Source organism: Momordica charantia (assembly GCF_013281855.1).
Source record: "Momordica charantia cultivar OHB3-1 chromosome 2 unlocalized genomic scaffold, Mcharantia_2.0 BLBB01000002.1, whole genome shotgun sequence".
NCBI lineage: Eukaryota > Viridiplantae > Streptophyta > Magnoliopsida > Cucurbitales > Cucurbitaceae > Momordica > Momordica charantia.
Window position 1 is genome coordinate 16,413,788 of NW_028275160.1, and position 9,582 is coordinate 16,423,369.

The following is a 9,582-nucleotide window of genomic DNA, read 5'->3' on the forward strand; positions in this document are numbered from 1 at the left end:
GTTACATCTTTTTCTCATCAGCCGTTGAAAAGGTTGACATGGACGAGTGAGATTTGAGATGAATCTTCTTATGTAAGCCAAACGACCTTAGAGACTCCTCAATTCGTGCAAGTTTCTTGGCTCCGACATTTTGTGGATGGCATCGATTTTAGACTGGTCAATCTCAATTCCTCGATACCTTACTACAAAACCAAAAAACTTTCCTGATGTCACGCCGAAAGCACATTTGAGCGAATTCATTTTCAATTGATACTTCCTTAGACGTTTGAAGACTATTCTCAAATCTTATAAATCATCTTCTCGCTTCTTTGACATTACTACGAGATCATCGACATAACACTCAATATGTTTATGGAGCTATCATCAAAGATCTTTTGCATAGCTCGTTGGTAGGTTGCTCCGGCATTCTTTAATCTAAAGGGCATCACTTTGTAACAATATATCCCTTTTGGAGTTCGGAATGTGGTCATTTCTTCATCTTCAAAAGCCATCTGAATTTGATTGTATCTGATGATTCGTCCATAAAAGACAAGGCTTCATGTCCCGTTGTAGCATCAACCATAATTTTGGCGATGGGTAGTGGAAAATCATCTTTGGAGCATGCATTATTCAAGTCACGGAAGTCAACGCACACACGAAGTTGACCATTTTTTTTTTTAACCGGAACAATGTTGGCTATCCATGTTGGATACTTCAATTCACGGATAAAACCTGCCTCTATCAATTTGTTGACTTCAATTTCAATTTGAGGTACAAGTTCCGACCAAAATCGCCGTTGTGCTTGTTTTACTGGTTGATATCCCTACTTAATAGCAAGATGATGGACTGCAACCTTTGGATCGAGTCCAGGCATCTCTTTGTAAGACCAAGCAAATATGTCTCTGTATGAAGTCAGCAGACTCATGTATTCGTTTTCTTCATCACAACTAAGTGAAGCACTTATGAAAGTCGGACGCGGTTCTTCTGCTGTGCCGAGGTTCACCTCTTTAAGTTCGTCAACAGTCAATTGACTGCCATCCTCTAGTGATGACGATGCTTCTTCGACATCTTCTTCTAACTTTTCATCATCTGACATTTCGTCAAAAGAGATGTGACAAGAACTAACATCGTTTTCGCAATGTTCTTAGTCTTCCTCAGTAGGATTAGTTAAAATGATTAACTGTCGCTTTACTTTATATGAGCCCTCTGTATTTACGAGCACGGAAAGCTTTCTTTTCATTCTCGAAGGGACAAAGCTGTAAAGTCCATTATAATCCTTCATTTCACCAAGGTGGCTTGTTTCCAAAGACTTTGACTTGACTTCAGGTTGACCACCTATTTTTCTGAAGCGATCGAATACAGATCTTGACGGTTGATCTACCACCTTTGATGTTGACACACTTAGTCTTTGAAAAGCCGAAAGTCGTGTAGGAGTATGTCTCAACTATTGGTTTTCTATTTTTGTTGACCCCGTGTTCAACCTTTGGTGCACTGAGACACAAACAGCCGAAACCTCCATGCGATTGAAGACTAAAATTCTTTGACTATTATCAACCTTCTTTTCCTTTGAGTCATCGATTTCTTCAACCGTGATATGATTGATATTCTCAACTTTCTTTTTACCCTTTTTAGCTATATACACTGGTTCTGATGGTTTATAACCAAGTCCAGCCTTTGATGTAGGTATGTTATAACCTTCTTTCAAAAGATTTTTCAGTGTTGCAGAAAGTTCCCGCTTGTCATCGAAAATTCTTAAGCTTTTGAACTCAGTGTGTGTTGTGAAATCATAGCCTGTTTTTGCTAGACGCTTGTATGCTTTAGGATCGAAGCCATCATTTGTTTGTCTCTTAGGAAGAATCTGTTTTATGTGGAGATCTTCAGACTTCTTAATCTTAGTAAGAGGCAAAGTGAAATTTCTTTTCAACATTTCCACATCTTTGGATTTCAGATTCTTTGGGTACTCAACAAATGGTGATTCACCATTCTTTCGTCGAGACAAAGGAACGTACCGCAAGATGGTAGAGCTTTGCGAGACTTCTTTCTTCAAAGCTCTTGTCCTCGAAGAACTGGTAGATGTTTCACTTGGAAGGGCTTCAAAAGTATTAACTTCTTTTGTCAGTTTCTCTATCTTGTTTGTTGGTTGTCCTGAGCTAGAGTTGTCCACGTTCTTAGTTAGAGAATTTATATTGGTATAGTTTCTTTTACTTCATCATTATTCAAATAGAATTTAGCATCTGCGAAATGAGATTCTACCTCTGAGAATGGATTAGTATCAGCTTCTACCTTTTTAACTCCATCTTGATAGAACTTGAAACATTGATGTTGGAAGTTATCACCCCGTTTTCATGAATCCAAGGACATCCCAACAATAATTTGTAGGTGATCTTGGAGTCTATGATATGGAAGTGTTGGGTGTGTTGCCCTAAACTCGTCGTTTGTATTTTGTAAAAATAAATGTCTATTTAATAAAGTTTTATTCAATAAATTTGTTGTTGAATCATAGCTTTGCATTGTCCAAAATCCAATAAACTAAACATCCAAGGTTATTTATAATGTAATCGGGACAGTATATATACTGGGTATATAGTTCATATACGGGGTATATATTTGATATACCCCTGATATATGAATGGATAATGTCCCGTGACTAACCTAAAGGGTTTATAGTATATCGATAAGGCTGGGTACCTTATCCTAGCAACACTATGGATACGACTCACTCTGTAAAGGTTACAGACGACTCGATTCAGGTCGTTCGTGTGGAGACATGCGAGTGGGGGTATCCTATACAATGAGTTTGTGTAAGACCGAACCACGAAATAGGCAATCTTTAGATGTAACACCGTTAACTAATAGGTTGCTATTTCTTAGGATGACCAGACAACTCATTCTCAATCCTGAGTGAGTTATAGACTCCTGCCCGTGAGGGCTCGTCCTTTGATCTGTATGGGTGAGAGTGGCTCGAGTCGCCGACTCAACATTCCTACCATTTTGGGGACGAGACCGAGTGGGGAGCTAGGAACATAACTTCACAAGATGGAATTCACTCCTCCCCGACTTTAGGGGAGTAGATGAGTGTTCCCTTAAATGCTGACTACGGGACTTGAACAAGGGGCCCCACCCTCTCATTGGTCGAGAGGGACTTCCGGTTATTGGTTGGACCGTAACCGGGTTGTTCATTAGAGGAGCAGTGGTGTTTAAGGAGTAAGATGTAACTCAGGGGTAAAACGGTAATTTGACCCAACTTGAGTTACGAGCACTCGTGAAGGATTGACTCGTCATTAATGGTCGTATATCCATGAACACGATAACATTCTGTAGTGAGAAGAGTGCAACTGCGGGTCTTTAGTGGAATGACCCGTAGTTAACGAATCTTGATTAACTCGGTCAATGAGTTTGACTAATTAATCTTGCATCGTTGGAGTTTCTGATCTGTAGATCCATTAGGTCCCCTTGATAGCTCATAACGGTAAAACAAGGATCAAAGTTTTGGAAGAATTTGAATTGTTCAAATTACTTAAGAGATTATATGTATATTGATACATTATAATATATAGTTAATTATAAATTAAAACTATATATTATGAGAGAAATTATTTGAATGAGATTCAAATAAAATTAATATGAATAAGATTCATATTAAAACTATAGGTTAAAAATAATGTGCATAAGATGTACATTAGAACTATAGATTATACGAGAGAAATATTATAGAATATGATTGTAACGCCCCAGAACATTTTACACTATTCTAGGTATCGTTATTCATTTTCCCCTGTCAAATATTATTTTCTAAATTCGAAATAGACAACTCCCTGTGAACAAGTTATAGAAACATAGTTCCAACTCGATTCGATACATCAAACTATAACAAAAAAAAACAAAACATCTATTCTATAAACTATCATCCAAGCGTCCCCCGGGACAACACCACCAGGCAACATCCATTATTCCAACTAAACGTTTTCAATGAATGGACGAAAATAAAAGAAACACTTATTCCGAGTCAAGTTTAAACAATAGGTGGGATCTCTCCTCAATTCACTTGAAATAAAAGTTTATTGCCAATCAATCATGCAAAAACCACCTAATCCTAAACTAAGCAAATATCACTACGCAGCCTATGGTCCTCTCCTGTCATGTCTCCTTTACGTCATCGCCATGGTCACCAATGAACTCTCCACCTGAAAACAGCAATCGTAGAGGGGACTCCGTAAGTAACCCTCATCAAGCACACACAAACATCAAACTCAAAAGCCACAAAGAAAACATACATCGTCATGCTCAAAACATAAGGGAAACATACATCGTCATGCTCTATCATTACAGTATGCGAACAACTATATACATGCTTTACAATGACGTTATACATTCAACTATAAACGTGCTCTATAAGACCCGATGCTAACCACAATAATATACAAATCAACTACAGTCCACATGGCACCCTAGCACTTCAAGCAACTCTAAGTTCATCTCATCCATCCAAGCTTTCCAAGACCATTCTGTTGGTAGTGTCGGCCCCTGACCATTTTTACCCAGAGCCCCGACACTAGTGCATCGACCCTCGACCATTTATACCCGAGGCCTCGATGTCTTAACCAATTATTGGCCCTTGACCATTTTTACCGAAGGCCCCAACAATATTTCCTTTCAGTGCATCGACCCTCGACCATTTATACCCGAGGCCTCGATGTCTTAACCAACTATTGGCCCTTGATCATTTTTACCCAAGGCCCCAATAGTTCTCCTTTCGAAAGACTCCTCGCATCGACCCCCGACCATTTATACCCGAGGCCTCGATACCCAATTAGTGACGTATCAGCCCCCGACCATTTATACCCGAGGCCCTGACACTCACCCATTCACTTCATAACTTCCAAAACTCCACATATCATTTCTAGCCTCCAACCAAGATTCCAGTACTAATTCCCTAATAACTCCAACCACCACAACGCCTATCAACAACGCCACCACTAGTATGATTTCAATGCATCTCTCAGCTCACCAACACAATTCAGCATGCTTCCACAACATAAACATCATTCTAATAGCAAAACAATAAACCAAACATGCTTTCACAACATATCAATTCTTAACAAAGCATAGTCAACAAATTGCAAACGATTGGAGCCCAACACAATTCATCCAAACACTTAATATCCAATGTCCATATCCAATAAGCATTGCCAGATATAATAAACAACTCATGAGACACGCCAAACACTTCATACAAATTCAGACAACAAACATTCCCAAAATAAATCCACTTTAACGAACATTCCCTATAAACATACATCATTATACAACAGATCTCAGCAGCTCAACAATACAAAATTCCCACTATTATCACCGACGGACATTCAACACTACCCAGGCATACAAACCAACATAAACAAGAGTTACACTGCACAACAACGTATCAGAACCAATATTAAACGTCATAAACAGCACATCGGCAACCAAATAACAAACATCAACGCACGCACCCGCCCCCGTGCTACTTACCAACACTTGTCCTAAAGCGCTGCTAAGCTCGTCGAAGGGTTCCTAAATCCAAAAGCAAACCAAACTTGATCAGAATTCATGTTAGAAACACTTATTTTGCATAGAAACTAAGTTCAGATGATCTGTTACCTATCATCTCACCATAATACCTCTTGGGTTAGAAGTGGGTTGACGCCGAAGATGTTCAGGCGCCCAAAAAAAAGCTGCAGTGGCCTTGTGCTTGCTGGTTCGACGCTGGAAATCAATGGGTAATGCCGATTTGGGTTCGAATCAGAGTGGGTAACTCAAATCTAGTCCCGTTTGGGTATGGGTTGCTTGAAACCAACTTCGAACAAGAACGGGTCAACACCAAGTGGCACCGGAACAAGGAAACCTTCGCTGTTGGCATCGGGATTGCAAGAACGGGTCACCGGGGCTTCGATTCGTGTGCTGGTCGCGGCTGCTTAGAAGTCGCCGGAGAACGCCCAAATCGCCGCTGCCATCCACCTTGCTACGCCGTCGTGGGACGCCGGGAAACGCGAAGACGCCGCCGCTTAACACACTGTGCCGCCGTCGGGGTCATTGAAATGCTGCGTCGTGGTCGTGAGTTGCCGCTGGTCGTCGAGCTTCTGCAGATCGACCTTCGTGTGTTCGGGTCACCGGCGAAGTACGTGAATCGACGAGGGCTGTGGCGTGGGTCTTGAACGTCGATGCTCCATATTTGTCGGGGGAAGAACAAGTCATCGGACCTGCTCGAGAAAGCCGCTGCTCGTTGCCGTCGTGGGATGCCGTCGAAGAAGAAGAAGAGAGTGGTGGGGGGCAGCGGCTACAACGGGAAGAAGAAGATGAAGAAATGAAAAGAAAAGAAAAAGAAAGGGTTTAGGTTTTGGTTTTATAAAAAAAAAAACCAAACCAAACCCAAAAGAAAGGACACCAACAAAAAAATAAACCCATCCCAACCTGAGATAAAACCAATCGTGCGCGATTCGATATACATAAATTTAATTAAAATAAATTTAGAATTTAATGAAAACCTCATAGTTCGAGTTTTAAACTAACTTGAAAGATATGGGGCGTTACAATGATTCTATTTTTTGTGATAAATAATGAAGTTTTAATTATTTATTTGATTTATATATATATATATATGTATATATATGAATTATTAATTGGATTAATAATTAATTAATATGATTAATTAATAAATTATTTTTATATTTTAATTATTATATATATATATATATTAATTATTTATATATAAATATATATATATTATTAATATGAATAATATTAAACTCCCCTGCAAAATTGCAGGGGAGTGGGAGGTTAGTGTGACGTGGGGAGATTGTTTTGTTTTTTGCAGTTCTGCAAAAGACAGAGAACAGAAGAAGAACACCCAAGGTTGTTTTCTCTCAATCAAGCTCTTTCTCTCGATCTTTTCCCTCTCGTTCCAAAGGATTGCTCCCACCAGCACGATCCCGAGACCCAAGAGGATAGCGAGGAAGACATAGTGGTGGTGTTTGAGGGAAACTCGTTGAAGAAACGTTCTTCAAAGGTAAAGTTTTTCCCCTGTATTTCCTTCTTTCCATTTGGATTTTGTATCCCAAAAATCAGCAACGAAGATCCGCTTCCGCTTCAGGAATCACATCCCTTCAGGAAGATGGTAGTAGCTTTAAGGTCTGAGATGGTCAACTCCAGTCGAATCATGTTAATCGCTCGTTGCCCACCTTGATTGAAGCCTTGAATCACCAATCTTCTTTTCGTGAGCTCTTTTATCAAATGTCTAACTGCTTCATAGTAGACTTAGGCATTATGTGGACAGTCGAGCCGTCGTCGATGAGAGTTCGACTAACTTTTTGTTCACGGATGTAGCCCGAGACGAATAAAGGTCTACTATGGAGTTTAGACCCTAACAGCAAATCTTCATTTGTAAAGGCGATGGACATACAACATGGAGCACATGTGTTCATTTCAGAGAAAGATTTAGAAACGCTAGAATCTTCCAGCGCTTTAATGAGAGTATCTTTAGTCACTTGAGGTAGCGCTAGCAAGTCATTCATGAGGAAAACTAGATCTTATTGTCCTATTACTTCTTCAAATTCATTTAGTATAAAGTCGTTGTCTTCTACCACATATGTAGCATGACAAGTGAAAATTTCATGAACTTCTTCTTGTTTGTCATGAAGGAAGTTTTTCGTGAAGAATTCCTCTAGTGTCACCTGCTGGCAAAGTTGGAGAAGATCTTCATTCTCTTCCTTGATAGTCCTTGGTTTTCTCGCACTTTTCTTTACCTTCTTATTTTGAGGTCTGTTATTTCTTTTGTAGTTTTGGAACAAGCAAGACTCTTTCTAAACGAAACATTGTTTCTGCTTCTTTTGGCGAGTCACAAGGATCCATCCTTCTTCTTCATCAACTGTGAGTTTCGTCTCATCTTGATGAGCTCTTTTCACCATTTCGTGTTGCCACCAAACTGCTACAGGCTCTAAAGTCCCAAATTGGATTAAACTCACCCTTTGATTGTAAGCCGTATGGTCGTTGGAATTTATTGCATCATGGTTTGACTGAACTACTTCGTCGAGATCAAGCTCAATCTTTCTCTCTTTAGCTAATTTCATAATTAACTCTTTCAGGAGAAAGCATTTCTCCACTGGATGGCTAATGACCCAATGGTACTTGCAGTAGTTGGGATCATTCGTCTTTCCCATTTCTTCTTGGCGTTTGCATTTGAGAAGTTCAATTAGTCGTTTCTTCAGCAATTGCTTCAACATATCTGGAATATCAGAATCAGGAAAACGGTAGACCTTTTCTTGTCTCTCCCTCAGAGTTGGCCGTCGTTTCTTGTTTCCAGCCATTTGTCTTTCATCTTTCTAATTGTTGAAGTTTCTTCCTTTTATGGAGAACTTGAATGAGGCCGTGTTGACGACCATGGACTCTTTCTTGGAACCCTTAGAACCTTTATCAGGGTTTTTTACTTCTTTCTTTTCCTTCTTGAGGTATAGGATTAAATAGTCACTATTTCCTCTACTAGCAATACTTAGTTCCATATCATGAGCGCGAGTTGCTAGTTCTTCAAAGCTTCGGGGTTTTATACCTTGGAGAATGTAGAGAAGTCCCCAATGCATGCCTTATGTGCACATTTCTACTGCAGACACTTCAGTCAATCGGACGAAAGTCAGATTCAGCAAATGGAAGGAAAGGTTAGCTTTCCCACTCTCCTTCTTTATAGTCGAGACTCAAAGCTCTCCACCTGTTAATATAGTCAACAACAGGTTCACCTTGTCTTTGCTTGGTGCTAGTGAGTTCTATCATGCTAACAATTCGCCTCGTGTTGTAGAAGCGATTTAGGAACTCTCTTTCCAATTGCTCTCAGTTGTTGATGGATTTAGGCTCTAAATCTGTGTACCAGACAATAGCCCTTCAATGTCTGAACGAATTGTTTGACAAACAGATCTCCTCGAGTGCCAGCGTTTTCGCATGTTTCGACGAAATGGGCAATGTGTTGTTTTGGATTACCCTTTCCGTTAAACTGTTGGAACTTCGGAGGCTGGTATCCCCTTGGCATTCTCAAATTATCAATCCTCTTGGTGTATGGCTTCGAGTACATGAGAGAGTTTTGAGAAGGTCCACCATACTGAACTCTGATCGAATTTGTGATCATATCTTGGAGTTGTTGGATAGACATCGAAGCAATGGAAATAGAATATTCCTGTTGTTCTTCCTGCATGATGTTCTTTCTTTTGTCGCTAACTTTTGTAGCGACATTTTGGCTTGACTCAGCAACATGCACATCATCTTGAATTTTGATTTTATTCATAAGGGAGGCAATCTTATAGTCTCTTTCTTCGACCATCTTTGTCAGCATGTGGAGTTTCTTTTCCATATCTGGCGATTTTCTTCCATGGTGGATGCATCAATCATCATGACAGAGCACATGAATTCGAATTAGATGTTCTTTTGTGATAGGCAGAGGAAGGAGGGAATTCACTCTCTGAACTGGAATTGAACATGGCCTTCATCATTTCCTTAGCGCGATTGCGAGTCATTGGACCTAAGTAAGACTTGTTTGAGACAGTAATCTTCGATGAAGTTTCCTTGAATGTCATCACTTCTTTTCTC

At 39.9% G+C, this 9,582-nt stretch overlaps 1 pseudogene; it reads right to left on the bottom strand.

Moving 5' to 3' along the window:
* Positions 1 to 87: 87 nt before the first annotated feature.
* On the bottom strand, positions 88 to 8,510 carry LOC148212917 (uncharacterized; annotated as a pseudogene).
* Positions 8,511 to 9,582: the final 1,072 nt, after the last annotated feature.